This window comes from Helianthus annuus, chromosome 17, assembly GCF_002127325.2.
Source record: "Helianthus annuus cultivar XRQ/B chromosome 17, HanXRQr2.0-SUNRISE, whole genome shotgun sequence".
Lineage (NCBI taxonomy): Eukaryota > Viridiplantae > Streptophyta > Magnoliopsida > Asterales > Asteraceae > Helianthus > Helianthus annuus.
Genome location: NC_035449.2, coordinates 3,393,874 through 3,399,617, shown reverse-complemented (window position 1 = coordinate 3,399,617; position 5,744 = coordinate 3,393,874). Strand labels below are relative to the sequence as shown.

The window sequence follows — 5,744 nt, the reverse complement described above, 5'->3', positions numbered from 1 at the left end:
AGCATCCATAGAAGTCTCGCAAGCTCAGGATGCATGAAGTCTGTTGAAATGAAGTTTCCTTTTTATTTTGATTCTGCCTGTGGATTTTATTTCGACATTTTGTGATACTCGAATATTACAATAATTTATGTTGAAATAAATCTATCTTTGCTTCCGCTGTGCATTATAATTTGTGTTGTTTGACTATGATGATATCAACTACGTCACGCTGCCGTTTTCCGATGTCGGTTCTCATCGGTGTCGTTTTCCGATGTCGGTTCTCATCACGGTGGTGGTGGTGTTCGACAGAGAGGAGAGAGAGAGAAGAGAGAGATGGGTGTTTGGAGAGAGAAAGAGAGAGTGTGTGTGTGCAGGTTCACGGGGATGATGGTGTTGGCGGCAGTGGGATGGTGGTGGTGGGGATGATGCGGTGGTGGGGGTGGTGGTGGTTCAGAGAAGAGAGAGAGAGCTGAAGTCGATGATGAAGATGAACTGCAAATTAGATTGTATATGTATGTGTGTATATTAATATATATATATATATATATATATATATATATATATATATATAGGCTAATTATAAGGAGAAAACTCACTCCAGTTGACTAAACCCAAGAAACCCAATTGTGTGGACTAGAAACATCCACGCCATTTATGTCAAATATGAGATAAAGGGCAATTTTGGAATTTTACACTAGACAAGGAGAAGCTTTTTTTTTTTGTTGACATCCCTTCATCAACATCACACATGTCTATCTCATCCCACACACTTCTCTCTCTCTTTCTCTCTCTCTTAGGATAACCATTTTCCAGATCTTAAACAAAAAATTCTTCTTCTTATCAAAATCCTTCATAATCAACCACCATAACTCCAAATGCTCCTAACAAAAAAGATACTCCGAATTAAAAAAAAACTCCAGATGCTCCGGTTGAAGATGCTTCGGGAAGATGCAACCAGATCCAAAAGATGCTCCAGATCCGGTTGAAGATGTTCGATATTGAAGATGATGTTTTTCAGATGACGGTTCAATGTTGAAGATAATCCAAAAGATGTTGAAGATGTTCCAGATCTAAAAGATCCCCCAGATCAATAAGTATGTTTGTGTTTTTGTAGATCTTCCTTTTTTGTGTTTTATAGATCTCCAACATTTTTTGTAATTTTCAGATTCATAATTTTTTGTGTTCCAGATCTAAAAGGTCCTCTAGATTTGCAATTTTTTGTGTTCCAGATCTAAAAGGTCCTCTTGATACAATCATGAAACAAAGTGAGTTTTGTTGTTACAAAAAAATAACAAGGTGGGTTTTGTATAATAAAGATAGAGTAAATTTTGTTAGATGAAACAAATGTGTTAGTTTACACAGGTCAAAGGGATTTGTGTGAGTGTAACAATTGGGTCATAATAATGTAATATTTTTATTTAACAGAAAGTAACATGGTCTTTGTGTCACACCCCGAATTTCCACGTGTCACCGGTGGGCCCGGTGTGGGGTACAGTGACGTAGTTGGCATCGTCATAGACAATCGACACAATATAATAATGCACAGCGGAAGCAGAATAGAAACATTTCAACTTTTAAATAAGGTGTAATAATAAATATCACAGTCGTTGAAATGGATCCACAGGCGGATCAAATAAAATAAGATAAAATAGTTCAACAGATAATTGTCGTCCGAGTTTGCGAGACTATTGTGGACGCTCTTTAGGAAACAGCCAGCCTATTTTCGTGTAGTACCTGCACTTAATCTTTTGGGGAAAATACGTCAGTTTACACTGGTAAATACAAATCAACTGACTCATTTTGAAAATGATTAAAAATTTATTTAAATGCACAAGGCATAAATATTTTTATTAACTTGGGATAATTATATAATATAAACTTGTTAACGATTTACATGCACTCGTATCTCTGGTGGCCCGGGATCTACTGTCCGGGCTAGAGATTTAATTGACACACCACATTAAAGAGTTATACACGACGGGTGTACGCCTACACCCCGTGCTCTGGTCGTGGCCATCTCGTAAGATAATGCCAAGGATATCCGGGACATGGTCAATAACCCCCCAAAGCCTTTAAGTAAGACAAGACTGTTTAAACGAAATCACACAAGCTATTCAAGACTGTACACCCATAGGGCGCAGGACTTGTGCGCCCGATCAAGCGGTATTTTAAATACCGTACCCCAAGCCCGTATAGGGAAAATAAGTCAAAATGTATTTACCTGAGCAAGTATAAGTCACAAATGATAAGTGTTGATAGCTTTTACCAGGCTTCCTAATCTGGAACAAGGTTTATAATTAACCTATTAGATTCCTAACGGCCTTTTTATTTAAGCCTAAGCTTTGACCGGTTAGTTTTAGGAATGATACGGTTTACGTACGATTAAGCGAAAGACCGGATAGAATGTGATTTAGGCCCGACAAGTTTGAATACTTGTATAATATGGGTATACTAAATACATTCTGGATTTTGAAATAAAAATGATATCGTTTGACCCGTTTTGGTCAATTTACGCAAACTAGTTACGTAAACCGAACCGAACGCGAAAAGGGCGATACGGGTAGCCAAATGATTCAAATGCAAGTTCCCTGATGTAATATGCTTAAAATATGATATTAAATCAGTAAGTTATGTTCTATATTGCCCGGAATAATTTTAAACCCAATTTATGCCTTAGAAGGGCATTTTGGTCATTTAAAAGATAATAAAAGGGTAAAATTAGAAATCTGAGTTTCGGGTCTGGTTCATACAGTAAATATACTTAATATAACATATTATATCAGTAGGGTATGACCCATTTATCAAATTTATCATTTAAAACCAAACTATGCACCGTAGGGGCAATTTAGTAATTTCACAAGGGCTAAAAATGCCAAAACTGGAAACCTGAGTTCAAAATATTATACTTACTGTTATTATATGAAAATATGTAATTTACATCAGTAGGTATAAGTCTTATAGGTTTAAAACAAGTATAACGCTTACTATGCGCTTAAAACGCTAAATATGCGATTCAAGGGCGTTTTCGGGTTTTCAAATAAAATCTGAGATTTTTATATTTCCAGAATACTTAAAATAATTTATTCATCATATAAAATCAGTAGAAAAAGGTTTCGGGTCAAAAGGATGTGTAAAACTCATTTTATGGCTAAAACGGTCAAAACCGACATAAGCCGAAATGGCTAGGTGATCTAGGATCCGTTCAGCCAAAAATTAATTAAAAATCATCAAAATTCCCAGAATATTATATATAATCAGTTGGTAAAAAGTTTCGTATCAAAACGTGGCCAGAAACGGGTTCTACGCGAAAAGGACCGTTTATGTAAATTTATAATATAGTTTTACGCTAATGGCCATAACTCACAATCTGGACCACCAACTGATCCGAAATTTTCGGTGTAAGTCTATATATTAAAAATAAAGATTTCTATCCTTTCACTTTTCCAAAAATCCCGTTTTAAATCAAAAAAAGGGCAAAATAGTCAACTTTATGCATAAACCGGAAACAAGCATTCGAATAGGCTAAGCATGGACTCAATCAAAGAAAATTCCAGAAAGTTTAACTAAAATAAAAATAGTCAAAAATACTTTCCAATACAGATCTCGAACATGCATGTATGAATCCGAATCGATAGTCTACGAAATAATCGTTTTACAAGACTTTCGGTTCCGATTCGTGGCTATACTATAGATTGTCGAGTTGGTGATGATTAAAACACATTTATATATATATTACAAGTTATTTTCAATGATCAATCAGGTTGCATGTCATCTATATCATTAATCATGTCATTTTTCACAAAAATCACTTCTGTTGACTTTTTAGAAATAGGTTTGACTCGACATTAAGCATGCATGTAGTGGGAATCAGTTAGTACCCTTTAGAGGGTTTGTTTCCCACATAAATACCAATCTATAACAAGTTTCAATTCGAGATATTACTGAAAGAAATCCGTTTAATCAGAAAGTCAAAGGTTATGAACACCCAGTTTGACTTTTATCAATAAACACAACATGAACGGATTAAAGAACGAATTGAAGGCTTACAAGAGTCCTATAGATGTTTAGTGGACACTAGAAGTCGGCCTTGTTGCTCAGATTTCCTCCAGAAAGCTTGCTTGAAGTTCTTGAATATTGAGAGCACTTGGTTACAATGAAAAATGATCAAGAAATGATCAATGATCTGATTTAAAGGTGCAAATTCGAGGTTCCTGTAGTTGTAGGCATGCATGGCATGTTATTGGGCTAATTGGAGGCAAGATACAACTGTAAAGCACTCAAATTCGGACTCAAATCAACCAAATTACGAATTCTGGTCGCTGGGCAACCCACGCGGCCCGCTTGGGCCTTCCCAGGAGGGTCGCCTGACCCCTGTTTCAGCCAAACAACTTTCAAATGTTGACAGCTTTGACCCCTGAACTTGTACGCGATGTTTCGGCTATTTTTCTCGACCCGTAAACCCCCAAACTTGGTTTCTAAGAACCTTAGGACTTTTACCAACATGGTAATGTCCTCGGATAACTTTGCGCTCAACCGAAAAGCCATGAAATTCGACGTTGACGCTTTTAGTCCCTTAAGTACGGTTTTGGCCATAACTTTCTCATACGTTGACGAAACTTCACGAAATTTTTACCACATATTCTAGTGAGTATATTTTAGCTATACAAAGCTTCGGGTCTGCCAAAAGTTCACTCAGAGGTATAAATTAAACATGTTGACACTTTTGGCCCCTATAGTTTATAATACTTCACTTTTGTGCAATTTCCGCGTCGTATGATCCATGAACCATCCGTTAAAGGTTATAAACATTATGTGGGGTTATCATAGAGCCTATTTATCCATTGTTGACACTTTGGACCCTTACGTTCCATAGTTTTCACTGTTTGCCACTTTTAGTCCCTCTAAAGTATGTTTTCACATAACGGAACCTTATGACACGTGTCAAGACATTATTGGACGAAATTTTTCGAGGTGTTACACTTTGGTTATGTTACACTTTTTTTGTGTAACATCTTTATGTAACCCAACATAGCTGGGTTTTAGTAATGTAACAATTCTAATATGTTTTGTTAGTTACATATTTAAAAATTCTAAAAAAACATAAATAGATGATATATGTAACACCTTTTATGCTTTTTATTATTGATTTTATAAATTTTTTTTTGTAAAAATTTGTTTAAGATCTAAACAAATCGAAACAATTTGATTTAAGTTCTTGTTTATTGAATTAAAATCGAAGTTACTTTCTTGTTTATTGTTATTAATTGTAGTTTTTCTCTTGATAAATTTGTTGATTTTTGTAGAGTGACGTGAAGCATGGTGTGGTTCATATGACGGTTCGATGTTTTAGATCTGAAGCATTTAGTTCTTGTTTTCTGGATATGTTGTTTTTTATTACTGATTTTTTCATTTTTTTGTGTAAAATTTGTTTTTAGATATGAAACAATTTGATTTAAGTTCTTATGTATTGGATTCTTGTTAATGAAGTGATATTTTTTATGTACATGTTATATTTTTGATTTAATAATTCTCATAACAATTCTTTGCATCTTAGTTATGAAATTCCAAGATCTAGGCATTTTTTATGTAACACTATGTAACCGGGTGTTAGAAATATAACAATCGAAGAAAAATGCATATTACATTTTTTTGTGTTACATAAATAATACCAGTTACATTTTTTTGTGTTACATAAAAAATGTAACAATCAAAACAAAATTGCCTGTTACATTTTTTTATGTTACAGAAATAATGTTGGTGTAGTG

At 34.7% G+C, this 5,744-nt stretch overlaps 1 long non-coding RNA gene across 1 annotated transcript; it reads left to right on the top strand.

Moving 5' to 3' along the window:
* Positions 1-712: 712 nt before the first annotated feature.
* Positions 713-5,482, top strand: LOC118489068. Its single transcript, XR_004886059.1, has 2 exons — positions 713-1,073; positions 5,283-5,482. It is a non-coding gene; the product is annotated as an uncharacterized LOC118489068 (long non-coding RNA).
* The last annotated feature ends 262 nt before the right edge of the window (positions 5,483-5,744 follow it).